Source organism: Malurus melanocephalus, unplaced genomic scaffold (genome assembly GCF_030028575.1).
Source record: "Malurus melanocephalus ecotype Western Australia unplaced genomic scaffold, MMel_1.1 scaffold_72, whole genome shotgun sequence".
In the NCBI taxonomy this organism is placed as follows: domain Eukaryota; kingdom Metazoa; phylum Chordata; class Aves; order Passeriformes; family Maluridae; genus Malurus; species Malurus melanocephalus.
In genome coordinates this window covers 1863661-1882206 of record NW_026623304.1, presented here as the reverse complement: position 1 = coordinate 1882206, position 18546 = coordinate 1863661, and positions in this window count along the sequence as shown.

The window sequence follows — 18546 nt, the reverse complement described above, 5'->3', positions numbered from 1 at the left end:
TAGCATCCAAAAGCTTAAATTTTAGGTTGATGTCTTGCAGACTTTTATTGCAAATAATAAAAAGGATTACATACTTCTCAATTGTGAACCAGAATCATAGTCAGTCCTGTTTCTCAGAGGACAAATGCAGGGTATTTCTTTCCCCAAGTGAGAGAACAATGWAGGAATGGTGCTGGGGGCAGGTGGGACCTGCAGGGATTTGCTCATCATGAAGAGAGCAAGGCAAGGAGCAAGATGAAACCTGGTAAAGATCCTACAGAAAGTATGTTTGGGTCATTTCCCTCAGTGCTACRAACAGATACAGAAATGAGCACAACAGCAAAGGTCAAGGGCATGAGAGAGTCTCTGAGAGTTTTTTCAGCCTTGACTTAAGGGCTTCAATGGCTGSAAGGGAGGAGGGAAGGCAGCTCCACACATCTGCTGTACAATATGTGCTCGGGGAGTTCAAAGAAGAAGGGAGGTGAAGAAACAGCAGCAGGGGTGGGCCCTGGCATGAAATCATCAGCAAGGTGGAGACAGGGCTGAAAAACTTGGTTTCAGAGCTCCACTGCTGCTTGCATGGAGCTGTTAATGGGCAGTTGCTTGTGTTTGCTTTTTTTGAAAAACTTGTTCCAAGAAGACTCTCTTGCTGCCAGGCTGACCTTACTGTCTGGAGAGGGAATTAAGGCAGGGCTCACTCTGTGCTTCAGACAGGGCTTGCAGGAAAGGAAGCTCTTGGCTTAACCTGTTTCATCTGCAGAGGCTCTGCTTCCCACCAGAGACCTTGGGTGCATAGTATTTTAAACTTTGCTGCATTATTAACAATAACAGAGTGTAACAGAAGAGGAAGCAATCCTCACACCCTGGCACGCATGGTTATAYGTGCCCTGAAATGGGCCTTTGGCATGCAGCCACCTCCTGCTCTTAAAGCACTGGCAGACTTCCACACACAGCACAGTAGGGAGTTTAGATTAGCCTTGAAATGGGATCTCTGGTGTCCCTGCAGCAGTAGTTATATGTGCAGGCTGTGCTTTCAGCTGCCCTTCTGTCTTTCACTGGGAGGTGGCAGGGTGTGGGGTGAGGTTGCCTGCGTKTCTCTTGCTGGAGGGGTTTCTGGAGAAATGGAGAAACAGGTACAGTTCTGTCCATCACTGCTGCAAGACCAGGGGATGGATTCCACCTGCCAGAACTTTGGCTGTGGTGTGGTATTAAACCTGAAAATGTTTTTTTAACTGCGGCTAAAAACATGTGAGAACTGGAGATTGGAAAATGTTCCTAGCAGGCAGGAAGAAAGGTGTAACTGTTGGTTGTTATTTGCATTTTATTTCTCAAACCAGCTTGATATCTGCACCACATACAGTTACATGACTGGAGGGGATGATTTGAGGTGGGTAATGAGTGTTTGAACTCGGGTGGTGGTGRAACTGGAGGTGACCAGAACACTGCTGCATGAGCCAGGCAATGTTTCCATTTACAAGCACTTGTAGGACAGGATTAATAAAACTGAAATTAATTGCTGCACTTGCTGGCTTAGATGAAGAGATAGACAGGGCAAATGTTTGCCTCTCTACAGAAACAAAACACCAGTTTGAAGGCTGGGGAGCACAGACTGAGAAGCAGCTGGGGCAGCGAAGGTGACAGTGACTGCCCCTGCTGAGTGTCCTTTAGGGACTGGAGACTGATGGCACCAGAATGCTTCTAGCATTACAGGAGCTGGTTCTCATCTAAACTTTTAAGAAAACCCAAATAAACAAACAAAAAACATTTGTTGCATATTTCTGGTGCCAGGAGAACTTTCTTCCCCCATAAATGTGAATTCAGTTCCTTTATTTTCTGGTAGGGAAGCTATTACATGGGCTTCATAATGGTAAAGAGTTTCAGTTTTGTTTTTAATTATCTTTGTTTTCTCACTGCCTCCATAAAATTCATTGTTTCTTCCCCAGCTTTTTATGTCTCCCTTCTGAAGACAGATGCTCTTTATGAGTGCACTGTTGTTCTCCTCCCCCTTTATACATTTTTATCACTATTTCCAGTTTCAATGAAYAAGTTTATTTCTATCTAGAGCAGGTGCAGAGGGCTGGAGAGTTGCAGTAAAAATTTGCCTTTTAATGCTTCACAGTTGAAAATTTGCTGATAGAGCATTTGATGTCTCAGGTTCCAGTTCAGTATAAGAACCCAATTCTCAATTGTCTTGTCAATACAACACAGATTTCTAAGTATTTTATCCAGTTTTCAACAGTGCCTTGGCTGGAATTCAGTTTAGAAGAGATGGAAATAAATGTCTTCTATCCTTTCTGCCTCAGGTTTAGGGCCCTTTCACAAGCTGCCAGTCACTGTATTACATTTCCAACCTGTGTGGCATCCTGAAGATATTAGAAAAAAGAACGATGTGATTAGACCATCACTGACTATAAAGTATAAATGGAAAATCAGCTTTCCGGACAAAGCCTCTGTGGAGCAGAGCCTGCTTCTCAAAGCACTGACATGGTGCTCCTAGTTGCCTCTTTAGCTGATGTGATGTTCTGTCCTTGTTGCTGGTATTTTTTTTTCTGATCTGTTTTTCTCTAGTGTTGTTTTTTGTGAGAGAGATCTTAATCAATTGAAGTGTGTGGAATAGTAGCATCAGTCGTCATTCTTTTTACTGTTGGTTTCTTTCTCTAATTAAGATTCAGTCATTTGTCAGCAGTTTGTTCACAATGCTCAGCCTCAGTTATTTCAGAAGTGTTTGAGTTTTTCTGTGAACAAGAATATCTTTAATATCTTGTTCTGTTCTCAATAATCACCACCAAGTGGTACTTCCTTGTTTGGTCCTGGGTGAAAAATATTCCTATCAATGACCCTGACATACTTGGACAGTTCAGAGCAATGAGATGAGAAGCAGATTTGCCTGCCACTCTTCTAATACAATGTAACATTTTTCAAAGGAGCTGACGTCTTTTGGATACCCACAGTCTCTGTTCTGCAATTCGTTTATTTTACTCCAGGTAACTCTTCAATCTTCTTTCAGTGCTTCAGACACAACTTCAAGCTCAACATGAAGTGATGGAGCCTGCCTTTAAGGGAACTTGCATTAAGGCAAAGAACTGATTTTATTGATGGTGGTGTCTTTAAATGAAAAATGACAAGTTGCTTTTAATAATCCATTTTTTTCCCCTACCTGTTGTGGAAATGTTTCCTATTTGTAARGTGTATTTCTTGTGCTATATATGGCTTTATTCTACTGAAAAATTTCCATAACCTCTGGTGTTTAAATTATTATTAATGTATTTCTGTGTACTGTCCATGGGGAAAGAAAAGTACAAATTGTTGCTGGGATTCGAATGGAGATGTATGTCGTTCATTAGGCATCAGTTTTTAAAATCAAGCTGCTCACAGGGGGGTTGCACAGCTCCTGGCTGTGTGCACCAGTCTCTACCCAGGGCAATATGGGGAGYTGGTGTAAGGACACTGTTTCTGTGTGTGTTTTCCTGTTCTCTGCCCTTTAAATCTCTGTATGAACAGTCTGATCCTCTGTTCTGCACATGTTCTGTGTCATCTGCTGCTGACCAGGACAATCCAGGGAGAGTGGAGCTTTTGAATCCCCTGCTCTGAGTGGGGGTACCTGTGCCCAAATGTGTGTTTCAAGGYGGGGGAATGTCTTCCCTGCTTCCTCATGCTGAAGTTGGAATCCACCTCAGAAGTGTATCTTCAAGCAGTGATGTACCAGTATTTCAAAAGGCAGTGTACTGCCTAGGATTTATATAATGGAGTTACATCCTTGTCCCTATATGTCAGGTTTTTCCACCAGAAAGATGACAGAATTATATTCTCGGCCACAATTTTGAGGGAAAATCAGCACAAGAACATATGAGCACAAAAAAAATAAATGCCTTCGGAATCACCAGAATGTTTTGTTGACAAAAAATTAATCACCTCTGCTGGCGAATAACTCCCAGTATATGTGAGGAAATTTCCGGTAGCTGTGAGAATAGAATAGCACAAACACAATCCAGCAGAGACCACTTGAGTATGGGCACGGCAGAAGAGCTTCAGGGAAGGCAGTCCTTTGAGAAATTGTGAATGCAGGTTTCTGTCAAGAGATGAAAACAAACCTCTCAGGAGATGGATTGCTTTGTGGGGACAGGAAAGCAAAACTATTTCTATCCCCTCTTGCTCACTGCTTTTCTGAACAAGCACTGTCATTTCCTGGGCCTCTYCATCACCCTTCGATTACGTTTATCCACAAATTGTTTAAATTGCTCCTTTTCTTTCTCTGTAGAAGCACTATGACTACTCTCAGGTACCAACTCAAGTGTCTCCATAAGCTGGAATTGGACACAGAGTTTGGAAATGCTCAGGACCTGGGTGAAGGGGCCACCCTCCCTTAGGTGTAAGAGAAATGCATTCTCAGGCGCGGGGGCACACGCTCTGATTTGAAATTACCAGGTGGCAACRTGATGATAAAAGGAAGTCCAAAGAGGATTTCTCTTCTAGATGCATCCCTGCCTTGKCTGGTGCATAAATTTTCAATGAAGAATAGCATTATTGTTGTSTTTTGGCACTTAAATTGTTTATCTTGATGTATTATAGTAGTGYTTTCATTTTCAAACCAGAAAAGGAAGCAATGTTTTCTTGTAAGACCTAAAGCTTCTGCTTTTAAAAGATTTTAGATTATTAGCTATATTTATCCACCTTCTGTTTGTTTACTTTGTTTTTCTTCTTCCCATCTTTTTTGTAACTGYTATTGGAAATGTTATTGAAGCTAAAGTGTAAATATTAATGCACCTGTATTTCCTGATGCCTGACCAAGCAAGGCTTTCTTCCTTCTGTTTTCAAAGGCATCCTATTTATTTTAGTAATTAATTTTAGACTCATTTCCTTTATGCCATTCCCAGTTATTGGCTGCTGTTCAGGAGGGCATATTTGCCATATTCGCATATTTCCATAGCAACGTGGTCAGCTTGTGTTTTAATTCTTAGTGTTAATAATATTATTTATTGTTGAGTGGCAGTGTGTAGGGGTTTCAGCCTAATCAGGCTTCAAAATTCTCTTGTGCTAGGTGCTGTACAGTCATAAATACACATTTYGTGCCCCAAATGCCTTCTAATAGCTCCTTTGGGTTATTGTGCTGGCRAGTGATACCTAAATTTGCTTATTGCTTTCATTTTTTTTCAGAGAGATTTGTTGAAGAACCAGGTGCTACACTATTGACAGGAATCAGGTGATGGCAGATGTTTGCTTTTCACAGTACTTGAAGGAAAAGTCTGCATTACCACATGCTGTTGTATTGTAACACTTGGAAAAGGAAGGAATACCTTGTACCAGTCTGTGTAAAGGGAAATGTTCAAAGAGTTCATGGTCGCCTGTTTTTGTTTATTGAAGCTCAGTGGATTTTATGTAATATATTAAATGTCAAGTGTAAACAAAGCTGCAGAGCTTCTCTTGAGGAACACAAGGTTTTGCCTCTCCTGGGGAGGTGGTGCTCAGTGTCTCAGGGGAAAGGGAGGTGTTGCAGAGCTTGGTGATGCCTCTCTTGGAGGTGCTGCTCACCTGCCTGCTGCTGACCATTGCTGCTCTCTGCCTGCAGCAGACACTGCCACTCTGGGTCAATGCTGCCTTGTTAAGGCTTCTCATACTTCAGACTGAGAAAAATATGCTCATGCAGCATTTATGTAAAGGCCTCAAATCCACTTGATATTTCCATTTCAGTTCTGGTGTTGGGCTGGTGCYGGTGAACCTCGTTAATTCCGATGGAGGGGTAAAGTCAGGCATCAGTGCTAATCTCATCTGATCTTTCATCTGCTTGGAAGTTGAGGTGTTATGAGATATAAGTGACTGATATCTCTGCCACTGATCRTTGTCCTTAAGCTGTCACATATGGKGCTSTCACTGAATCAGATGCAATCCTGTGTATGGARAAGGGATGAAAKGTTTTCATGCRGAGATGTGGAAGCAAAGAGCTCACRGTTCAGCATTCTCCAGGAGGACACAGTGTCTGTGCACATTCCCTGTCTGGACCCAGAAGTGAGCATGGACAGCATTGTGTTTCCCTTAAGTGGCTGCCACAGATTGCATGAGGCACCTTTGAACATTACTCAAGACACACCTGACACAGTGTTGTCCTGCTGATTTCACTGACATAGATGAAGGCTRGAGCTGGGAGTTTGGGAGGTATTTGTGGCACCCTCTTTTCAATACAGCAGCTTTCTTCCACTGTCCACAGAATGTATTGTGTGTGCCTGAAGTACACAACAATCTGGGTCTTTGTGAAACAAGAGAATTAAACAAGAATTTGCAAATATTCTTGCTTTCCGAGGTAAAGATTTTGCTGGCCTCTTGTCTTTTTGTGGCTTTTACAGTAAGAGTATTTTTCCTGTTCTCCATCTTGTATACAGAGGCTGCAAACTCCCACTGGTATGCATGGCATGACAGGAAGGATTGYTGCATTAGCAAAGGACTGCTGACCAAAAATTGAGTTTGCAAAATCAAAACTCCCCTAGGTGTTCCAGAGACAGCAGCTTTTCCACTCTTTTCCTGTGCTGCAGAAAAATCTTCACAGCGAAGTTTGTCTGTGAAAGAGGAAAGAGCCATTGCTGCCTTCCACCCCTCAGGCAGGATTCCTGAAAAAGCAAAATTAATTCATGCTTGATCCCTCTACATTGTCCTTTATATTCATCAAGGTGGCATTTGGAGCACCACCAGCATACTCCCACTGGTGTGGGACTCCAAGGAGAGTTAGAAGGRTGGGTAAGACTGGGATGGCAAAGTGTTTTATAGAGGTGTCAAATCTCTGCTGGCCTGTGGTCCTTTGGTTGTCACAGGTTAGAACRAGCCAGGATTGCTCTGGCTTTTTGCCAGGGCCAGGATTGCAGTCAGTGGCTGCAGGCTGACCCTGAAGGCTCTCACTGTACTTTTGCTAAGCTGCTGTTTAGTCAGGATTAGATCAAGCTCTGCACCTTCCCCTTGAGTACAAYGCATGGAAACCTTGCCAAGGAGGGATTAACCAAGGGGTTGGAGGTGCAGAAATAAAAACAGTGCARTGCAGGTTAATATAAGCACACTTAATCCATGAACCTCCTCTGAGCATTCATCAWTCCCATCTGTGAGACGTGCTGCTGYTGCTGTCAGAGTTGATCCTTGTCCAGCTGGCGATTGCTACTGATGCACAGGATGCCAGAGCTTCCCAGAAGCCAGGATCCTTCATGCCATRAATCACACAGCCTCAGCTGGCTCCAGCGCTGTCCTTTGTCTCAGGGGCCTTTGTGTCTGCTCAGTTTCTCTTTCCTCACTCACCTGGAGAAATGCACCAGGGTTTACACTGCCATCCTTACCCTTTTCCCCGTGTGATGTTTGATTTATTACCCATTTTGCTGTTTTAATTGGCATTTGTAGCAGATCCGTGTGAATGCTGCAGGAATATGTGAACTCTTGTTTCCACTTGCCAGTAAATTTACCTCAGTGCTATTTAATTTCTGGGGGTAAGGGATGCTGCCTTTTGTTCTTTGTTTATGAAGCACTGGAACTCTACAGAAAAAGGTGTTCAGGCCCTTGAAGTCTGCTCAGGACCTGTTTTTCTCTTATACCATGACACAGAGACCTCAGGGCTGGATTTCTGGATTTTGTGGCAGAGTCTTCCTTGAGTTGCTGCTCCAGGATGGATATTGTCATCTTCTAAGCTTGTTCTGTAATCTGTGTGTTTAAATACCGTGCTTTGCACTGAAACCTGTTAAAAWGAAAATTTCATCCCTCTCAAATTGTCTCTGTCATTTTCTATGACCGCTTGTCTGTCTTAATGTTTTCATTCTACTCACCTTTGTCATCTGAAAATCTGATCATCAAAGTTTTTAAAAGTACTTCAGCATCACTAATGAAAATTATTGAGTTGTATCAGGTCTAATTTACTTCAATGCAAGAAAAATCTCTAGAAACAATGTGATTTCAATTATGGTTCTTTAATAAATTTGTGTCTGTCAGCCTGTCAATTCAAATCCATTTATGTGAGCCAGTTTTTATCAGAACACACTGCAAAGATTAATTGAACACTTGAGCAAGGTCTGTGTATACTATACTAYACTRCACTACAWAYCTGTAGTTTTCTCCATTAAACAAACCATAGATCCTTAAGGATGTTTTCCATAAAACTCWGTTGATGGCATTAATTAGATCCTTCACTGACTATCAGTTGAATCTTGCATTAATTTCCCCATGATTTTGCTTGGGACTGATGTTAACCTAATTTCCCTAGGTCATGTTTCTATTTCTGTCTGAATTTTTGGATGGAAAAATTCACTAGATTACATGCCAGAATTAATGTATAAAGTATTTTTTCTTTAATTTCTACCCCATGTGGTATCCCCAGGTGTAATTCATTTCACTACTCACATGACTTCTAAAGACATCAGACMATTTCTTGCTTCTTCTGAAAACAGGTACAATTGAATACTGTTGCTTGATAGTCAAACAATAGATGTATGCTTGTTTATTTGTCTAAAACTACATCTGCTGGAGAAAGTTCACTCCATTCTCTTTAGGAGCCAAAAAAAATTAAACTCTTTGTCAGCTAGAGACTTGGTTCTGTCACATTTTTATGTGCCCATGTTGTTTTCTTCAGCTGTTCTTTGACAGAAGTTGTCATGAAGAGAGTACTGGCAGGGAAAAAGAATTAGGGACACYGTGTCTGCCTTAATTTGCAGGGGGAAAAGAAAAAGTGTTCTGTTCCTTTTAAATTAAGGATTTTTTTTTTTTTTCAGATGAAAATATATTCATTTTAACAGTTTTCTCTGTCTTTTGGTCACCAAAAAGATTACTTTTTTATTCTTAGATTTAAGAACCTGTAGCATTAATGTATAAGTGGCTTTGCAATGCCTATTGATTCTGCTGCCAGTGGAAGTCTCTGGTGACATTGGGCTGCTCCTGACTCGAGCTCATGTCACACATCAACAAATTCATCAAACTGTGGCTCATTGGAGACTGAGCAGGGGTTTCAAAACTTCTTCCCTCAACTCTTGTCTTTTTTTTTTAATAGAAGGTGAAGAAGTATTAGTACTTACACCATTTAATTTGTTCTGGTCCAGCACTTCAGCTTTGAGTTGCTGTAATTGCGTTTGAGAATTGAAGTCTCTCGTGCTTGTATTAATACAATTTTTCACTTTCGTATTTTTATTCCTAACAAGCTGGTACATGCAGAAAAGAAACTAGATCATGGTACTAAAAGCATAATCTGAAATTTTCAGAACAGGGATGCTATAATTTGCAAACAATCKAATTCTTCCTCTTTATTTCCTAACAGTAACTATAACTTGAAGACTTTTTGTAGCATCATTAACATGCAAATGTACCAACTAGAGAAATTAAAAAGGTGCTTAATGAATAGAGCTTGACTGATTTTTATGCTCTTCAGGTTTTTTTGACAATTCCCAAATGATGAAAAAGTTTGCCAAAATATGCTGGAGGTATGTGTTTATGTTCTGGAATTTAATCCTGCTTTCTGTTTTTTTCGTTTGCTCTAATCGAGTCCATATTTGAGTATACTCTGGACAGTGAGGATCCTCTTACCCTGAGCCAAAACTCATCAAAGTCCATTCCAACATTTGCCAAGACCTTCAGGTGATGTTCTGTTTTCCTCCAAGTGRTTTTAAAGGTTAGTAAGAGCCTTGGATATGAAATAGGAATTTACTTCCTGTGCAGATCAGGAAAACATTCAGTGTATTCAGTGCACTGCTGCATGTGAGCCTTACTGAGTTTCCATGCCCCCTCCACAACCCTTCTTTGCATTCTTCAWAYACTCAAYTGGYAATAAATTGGAAAAAAGTTCACMRGTCTTTGGGCCAAGAGCACTCCAAAACTTCTTGGGTCCAACATATCTCAGTATTCAAGAGGGATGTCTTCGCTCCCTTTGTCATCTCCCAAGATCCAACTTCTGGTGTTTTTCAGTTCCTAACTGAATGATCCAATTTAGGATCTGAGAAAGAGCGTGAGGCTGCTTAATGCCTGAAAAAATTCCACAAGGTAGAGTGACAATAAAAAAAAAGAAAAAAAAAAGGAAAAATAAAAATAAAAGAAAAAGAAAAAGAAAAAACCCAAACAAGCAAGCCATTGCCTTGGCTTGTACTTTATCTCACTTCTACCAGCCCTGTTTATACTCAGATTAGGCAGGCAGCATGTTGACACAGCCCAGACTGCATGTTCTTACATGAAAAAGCAATATTTTTAATTAAATACACTTGCTGCTTTTTTTCATAGCGACAAGCCTTCTGCAGTTCACACTATTGAATTCACACAGTTCATTCTATTGAAAACTGAATTTCTTATCTTCTTTTCTCAACCAAGAGCGTTCGTTCTCAAATTCCTAATTTTCTTTATCTGCCGTATTTGCCTTAGCCCACAAGACCAATGTCATATTCAGTTTCCTTAATTTTCCCCTAGAATTTGTTCTCCTGGTGTTTTTTCACTTCACCTATTGCAGTGAGTTGCTGGTGCAATGTCCTCTCCTCTCCCTAAGGTACACACATTATCTAGTAAACTTAACCTATTAAGTTACAAAACATATTACAAATTGCAAATGTCTTAACAAAGATTATTATAATTATATGAGCCAGATGGTAATTTAAATTATTAGTAGGAATAATGAAGTGGGASAAGAAATACCCCACCCTAAAACCCCGCTTATATCCCACAATGTTGGTAAGTAAAGATTTAGCAAGCAAGTTGAAACATGAACAGAATGTTTATGTCCTTCTGAATATTCCAGCCTTTTAGCTGCTTCTTGGGGATTAACAATGAAAGATCAATGTCTCCTTTGATCCATATTCTTAAATTATATTAACTCTTTATTGGAAACAATATGAGAGTGATATCAGCACTCACTCTCTGCCTTTTGTCACAAAGTAAACGAGCCCAAAGACCACTCTCAGCTGTGCAAAGACTTTTGAGAAAAACATTTTGTGGGCTGCCTGACAGCCAGGATAAAGTGAACTGCCAGGATTAATTTTTCCTGGAAAATCTGGAGTAAATGCATTACAAACTTGTTCATTTAGTGTAAACTTGCTTCTGTGCTTAAGAGCAAATCCAACTCCAAAACAATATTGATGAATCATAGTCCACAGACATCTGTGTCAACAGGGAGCAAAGCTGAGCAAAAATGCACTTGCAACTTCTTACCTCTAATTTATATAATTTAACAAGTGTTTACAAGCATTTTAGTGGATCTAGTAAATTATGCCAAAATTGCCTATGGAGCTAATTTTCTAAAGCAATTGGAAATGAATATTTCATTTAGTCCTTTGTTATATCATCACTCACTCAAAATAGCATCTCCAAATTGCCATGGAAATACGAAGGAAATCATCACCAGAGGCACTGGGTGCTGTTCCTGCTGGAATCAACTTCTTGTTTAGGGGTCCAGGAGCAGGAGTAGCCCCTTCTCTTGTTGACATAAGAGGATAGGACACAGGAGGAGTGTGCTGTCCTTTCTTAGGCTGCCAGGGTTCCCATCTGGTAGGGGAGATTCATGAGYGAGGCCATGTCCCAGTCCCAATCCTCCCCCTCTTAAGTCAGCCTAAACTTTGAGAGTTTGAAGTCTGGCTTTTCAGGGCTTTTTCCTTGTGCTTTCAGTTTTCAGTGGAAGAGGGGATGGGGCAGTAGTATCCWCTGGATGCAGAAGAAGAGCTGTCATTCTGCAAGTGCCACTGGCTTTGTTTTTCATTTGGTTTTGTGATTTCAGAGGCAGCCTAGTCTTGACCTGTGCTTAGGCTCAGTGCATAATTGTGTTGTCTCTGCTGTCTGCACGGACTGACACCATCCTAGAAATCATTTAAGTGGCTGCAATCCAACTTCCCAGCACCTCTGGAGTGTTTTTTGATGAATTGTTGTTCTACACCCTGAACTGACCAAAGTTAGCCTTTGCYTAAGAGCCCTACTGATATATCTTAAATACCTCTGGAAAAGACTGGACAAACCCCTGGAAGTGGGGTTTTCCCAGTCTTTTGAGGCCGTGGTCTTGCCACTGGCCAAATTCTTCCTGCTAGTGAGAGCAGTTTTACAGAGCTGCTGGAGAGTGCACAAGAGGACAACAAATACAAATCGCACTCCTCACTGTTTCCTCTCTGAAACAGGGTCCACTTTGCCACTCTGTGGTAAAATGTTTCCACTTAGCCCACTRAGCTGCTCAGAGAGCAAAAACAATAAATGGTAGGTGCCAGGGATGGTGGGAGAGGGAAGAACTCTGCTCCAGCTGCCTGYTTGACCTCCTTCTCAGAACTTGTGYTTGAAACAGCAAAATAAKATTAATTTTAGCCATCACTCAGATAGACAGCATGCTCACCAGCAGATCTGCAGCTGCTGCTTGGGAAACACAGGAAGGARCACAAATCCCCAGTCACCTTTGCACCCATGGTGCCAATTTTCATTGAGATGAGATTGAGCAGGAAGATGAAATTCTTCAGGGATAGGGCATGGTCCAGAAAAAGAAAGGAAAGCAGCACCGTGCCTGTTGATGATGCCTGCAGAGGTTTACCAAACCAGCCTCTTCTTAAGGGAAAACCCATTGATTAAATTCATTCTGTTCCTCCTTTGCTTTGCTAAAGATTGCTGCAGGGGATGTTTTTTAAATTAATACATTATTTGAGTGAAAGCAGTGATGGATCAGAGCTGGAGTTCTTTCTRCTCTCACTTCAGGTATTGTTTTAAAGATTCTTGCATTGATTGATTTTGTCAAAATTGTGCATGGCTCTTTCTTGTGCAGATGTTAAGGCTGCAGTTGCTTCATGCTGTTTTGGGACTAAAGCAAGCTTCAATCCAGCTGCAACCAGCATCCTTGTTATTGTTTTATCCACCAGCAGAAAAGTAGTGGGGACTGTCCTCAAATAAACTTTTATTCTAGAGAACAGCACCACATGGAGATCACTGAACAGCCAGGAGCCACGGTTTATGACACATTATTTGATTATTTTAATTTGATTTCTTCTATTTCAAGCAGAAATCTGTGAACCAGAAAGCAAAGAAAATTTTATTTCAGAAGGAGCTGAATGCAATATATTTGAAGCAAAGTATTTTACTCGGCAGCTGCTCCAGAGGATCATAATATTCCTGTTGCTGGCCTCAAGGTCTGTGAAGCAGCCAGGGAGTCCCTGSTGTGTCCATCCCATGGGCAACACTGCTGTACAAATTGCTTCAGAGCAGCCCAAAACTTCCACCTCCTCCAACCCAGCTCTCTCATGGAAACATTGGCATTTTTGGGAGCCCTATGTCTGCCTGTTCAGGATGTTATTACTCTAGAGGCTGGAGCAAAGCCTGGTCAGGTTCTGAACCCTGAATTCATTAATTAGGTACCCAGGGACCCAGAAGAGTATTCAAGAAATCAAAATGTCAAAGTAAGTGGACAGAAGTGAAATGTCAGGCTTACATTCTGCATCACTTGTGGCAAGGTTTCTTCAGACAGGATTTTAAATTATTTTGCCTGGAACAGAATATGGCTGCCACAAAATGGGGAATGTTTACACAGTCCTAGACATACCAGGCATAGCTTTTTTATTTGCAGAGAGATTTATAAAACCAGTTACCTCCAAGCATGACACAGCAGTATTGACTCTGAACGGTTCCAACTCATGCCTAGCGAGGTTGACTTTGATTTAAAAGGTAATTCTGAAGAATGGTTTTATTTGGGTTTTCCTTCTTGTAGCTAGGCTGAAAATATCTGAGAAAAATATTCCTGAGGTAAATGTTACTACTCRCAGTCCCYGTATTCTCACTGCAAATTATTCACYTTTGTCTAYTGKAAGGGARGTAAAAAAACATTGGAAATGGTATGAACATGTTCTTATAATAGTATTGTACATCTGATCCCTCTCCCTGGTGACATTCTCAATTGTGTAAAGTGACTCAATCTTTTCCAGGCCATTCCATAGAGCTCAGAGAAATCTTTGCAGCAACTCACTACTGAGTTACAATAAGCGTGATACGCTAATTACACTAATAATGTTGGGTTGGACTATAACTTACAGGCATTTCTACTTTAATTCAGATGYATGCAATGTGGAGTGTAGCAGCCACACAATTACACAGATTGTCTCTTAGAAGTTGCCCAGCAGGGATGGATGATCTCCATCCAAATTTTCTGTTGAAAATTACAAATATGTGAGAACTGTAATATATAGTTTCTTTTTTGTTTCTTTTTTCTTTKTTTTCCACAGCTGAGGAATATGTCTGTAAGCCTCAGGATACATCCATGTGTCTCTGAACTCAACTATTTTTTGTGTGTGTTAAGAATTAGGCTACAGAACCAAGTTGAATTTWCACTACACAGTAAGACTCAGAGATATAACAGTACTGATTTCTTTTTATGTCAAGGAAAGTCCTGCAAATGCCACAGGACTGAGTTCTGAATAATTTGGGGGCATTCATGTAGTTTCATGTAGTAGAAATTTCAAGGTAAAATTGTAGTCCTAAGGATAAGAATTTTACTAATTCCACACCGTAAAACTGCTGAATATTCTCATTCTTCAGAGGATGACACCTGAATATATAATTTCATTTTTCAGACTAGAATGTTCACGAGCTAGCAATGCTGCTTCAGACTGATTTAACCTGCAACAACTTCTTTCACGTATTTGTTATTTCATAGCTCAGGATGTATTTGTTGTCTTTGTCTTCTGATAGTTTCCCTTTTGGTTCTAGACACAAATGAAGAAACAGTCTTCCAGCAGAAAATCTGATGAGCCTGCTACGATTCAGGGAGAGACTTGAACACCTTGTCTGATTTACCTGCATGGTCTCACCTCTGTCTATGCTTCTAAGCTGTCAGTGCAGAGCAGATATTGCCAAGAAACTAATCAATAATCTACAGGGGTTGGGGATCCCCCCTTTTCTGTTCTTTATGTATGGTCCCTCACTTCAGTGATGCATCCTTCTGTGATGTTCAGCACAYAGAATCCTGTTTGCAACAATTACCTGGTTGATGGTTTCCCATTGCTCTGGAAAGGCTATATACTTTCTTCTCTCTCCTGAGACCTTTTAGTTGCTATATTTTCAAGCTGCTTCTTTTTAGCTGAAATCCCTCTAGAGAGTTCTTAGAAGGTCAGGTCTGGTTTATTTTAAAAAATGCAGTATTCAGCTAATTCCCAACAGTTATTTAACACTTGTGAACTTTTTACTTTTTTCCTCTGCTCCGCTCAGGCCTGCTCYGGCCAATTCTGTTCAGTCATGGGAGTGCTGAAATTCTGGGGTTGGCTCTCTGGGTGTTCATCAGATGTAGATGAGACTCACAGAATAAACTCTCTTCACTTCCTCTGGGATTTTCAGGCCCTGGAAGCATCTCCCCAGTGCTCTACACAAGTGACTTAGAGGTAGATTGCCTTTAGCTGGTTTGGCTAGCCAATTTGATATCTCAGTATCACCAGGCCAATTTATAGCTGAGTCTTTGGTTTAAGCCCATTTGCTCTTAAAGAATGACCTTAATTACAGGTTAAAAAAATCAAAACAAAGCCAACCACTGACAGACAAGTTTGAACTTTTGGGGGTTTCTTCTGCTTTTGTTTAAGCATATGAAACTCATTTTTTTAAGGTGAAATAAACTTGGGATCCAGAGCATACAAGACTGCAGTGCATTTGGCAAGCAAATTTCTACTTCTAAKTCAAAAACTAATTAATTTAAAGACCTACACAGAGGGTCACAACTTGAGGAGGTAAAGTGTTGCTGTGGTCTGTGTTTTCATGCTCCATGATGGCCCTTACAGTGCCTGGGAGGTGGATGTACCTGCTGGTGTCCCAGATGCTGGCACAGATAGACTTCAGGAGGAGTTCACACATTCTCCTGTATTCGTACTAGTTACTTTGATGTTGACCTAGAGAACAGTTTGGGCTTGCATTTAAGTAGAGCTGTGATTGTGATTACAGCTCTGTTAGCAGGTTTGGCAGATAATGGGCTTGTTTCCCTCCTTCTCCTCCTCTTGAGTCAAATCTAAACTCTCAGCATCTAATGAGCATCTGCTCGTTTTTGTTTTAACTCTGTGAGATTTCAAGGTAGGTACAAGTTGGCCATCATGGCAACTTCTGGACTTAATGAATACAACTGACACAGACTGAGGCATCATGAAGGGAAAGCCAGACAGACACTGAAAATATAAATTCTCTGTCATGTTAATGTTCTTTCTTCTGGTGTCATCCTTTCTTTTCCCCACCTGCACCTCAAACTCCCACTCTGTAGAGGCTTCCTTTGTGCACGATTAGTCACAGCTTCTTCCTGCCAAAATAAACCTACCTAGATTTTTCTTGTTACAATATCTGAGTGCCCTGAAATTCTCTCTTCGTTTGAGCAGTTCATCCTTTCTCATTTCTTTGCTTCTTCTCTGCCAGTAGAAAGTATTCATTACAGGGCATGAGAGGCAAGAAGAGGTCAGTAAAAGTTGTAGGTGCTCTTTCAATCACCTGATTACTAATGGTAGATAACAGTTTTGTAGAGCTGTGTTCAATATGAAATCTTTTCAGGGCAGCTTTAGAAATTGTGCATCATTTGTGAATTTTGCTTTGCAGAGCTATATCCAGCAAAACTGAAATGACTAACTGAAAATACTTCATCCTATAACTCTGAAATTTCACCAATCACGTGGTTTTGAATGCAGCTTGTGGTTATGAAAGTACTGCAGAGCCATGCTGCCTTACAGAATGCAAGAAAAAAAGGCCCATATTTAACTTAGATAATAGTTTCTTCTAAATATTATGAAAATTTTTTCTCACTTTCCTCCTTGGAAACAGCTTTGAGTGTTCAAACTGAATTGTAAATAGTTGTTGAGCTGTAAGTAGATGGAAAGTAATCACACAGCTACWGAAGTCTGTACAGTACAGAAGTGGCAGACTCTAGAAAATTAATTGCATACTCAGAAGACAGAGGTGGAATCTGCACAAGCATTTTTAAATTCACAGATCTTTTTCTCAAAGGGGCTGATTTCTCAAAGAAGCTGATTTCTCAAAGGTCTTCCACACTTAGGGAATGTGATCTGAAGTGACTGAGCCTTTTAGAACACAGACTGAAAGTCTCCTTATGGTGGAGGAAGGGTGGCCCTACACACCATCGAAGCAGCTCATCTGAGAGCACTGGAGATCTCTGGTTGCTGCAAGTCACTTTGAGATGCCAAAAAAAGCATCACAGAATAAGCTGAGTTGGAAGGGACCCAAAGGGTCATCGAGTCCAGCTCCTRGCCCTGCACAGGSGAGTCCCAACAATCACACCGTGTGCCTGAGAGTCCGAAGGCTTTCTGAATTGTGTCAGCCTGGTGCTGTGACCACATCCCTGGAAATCCTGTGCCCAACCACCCTCTGGGTGAAGATCCTTTTTCYAATATCCAACCTAAACCTCTTCTGACACAGCTTCAGGCCATTCCCTTAGGCTCTACCATGGTGACCAGAGAGAAGCGATCAGTGTCTGCCCCTCATGAGGAAACTGTAGATGCTCAATGGAAATATTCAGACAAGAGTGTGTGCAGGAAAAACTGCTGTATTTAACAATGTTTTGTTGGGGTTTTTTTGGGGGGTTTTTTCTGGCTATGTTTTAGAAATAGATGGGAAAAAAAAGTGGGAGACCAATGTCAGGAATAAATTTTGTACCTTTCTGAACACCATCTGCTAGCTCTCACAGCAGTAAGTAGAAATTTACCCGCTGAATACAGCARTGGGAAAGGGGAGCTCAGGAGGGAATTACCCGATGTGATCCCGGTATTTCCCCATCAGAGGTGCTCGGGGGAAGGCGGGGCGGGCCCCAGGGATGTTCCCCTGCACGGAGCATCTCCCGCGGGGGAGCTGCCGGCAGCGCTGCGGTTCGCTGGCCGTGCATCGCCACCTGGTGACTGGCGACAGGAGCCCGCAGAGCCGCCTTTGTCACTCTGCTGGCTGCCAGGGCACCTTCCCCTCCTCTGCCCCCGCTCTGCCAGCCGCGAGTGCCCGGCMGAGCCCGGAGAGCAGCCGGGAAATGCCGCTGAAATGCCGCGGATCACTTCCCAAGGGTGTTATGGTGTTAGCTCTGGTGACGGTCTTGGGCTCAAAACTGGTGCTGGCTTTGCTGTYCTCCAAATTTTAGGATCTTTTTCCTCTGTCAGCTTTGAAGATGGTCTTCTTCGCATTCATTCTGTGTCACCAAACCTAGTTTTTCCCTTATATAGGGGCAAAGTGCAGCTGGTGATCTGACATATATAAACAAATATCCATTTAAGCACTTGGTCAAGCATTGCTCGGTGTTGGAACAATTCCCTTACTCTCACCKACGTAATCTTTTCCTTTGTATAAAAAACCATCCATAACATAGGAAATTAAGTGAAATTAAGAAAAATGATGTCATTCTGCTCATGCATCACAGCTGATGGCACTCTGCACAGACAGAGAGAGAGAGCCCGGGAGAATTGAGACAATCTGACTGCAAGATGCTCAGTCTGACATGGGGAGGGGGCTCATTCTGACTACCAAAGAGACTCGGGATGGTTTTTAATTGTTCAGAAATAAGAAGATAAACAAACAAGAAATTAAAAACCAGCCCAGTACTTTAACATGTGAAAATATACTTTAACATGTGAAAATAAAAAAAAAAAAAAAAAAAAAAAAAAA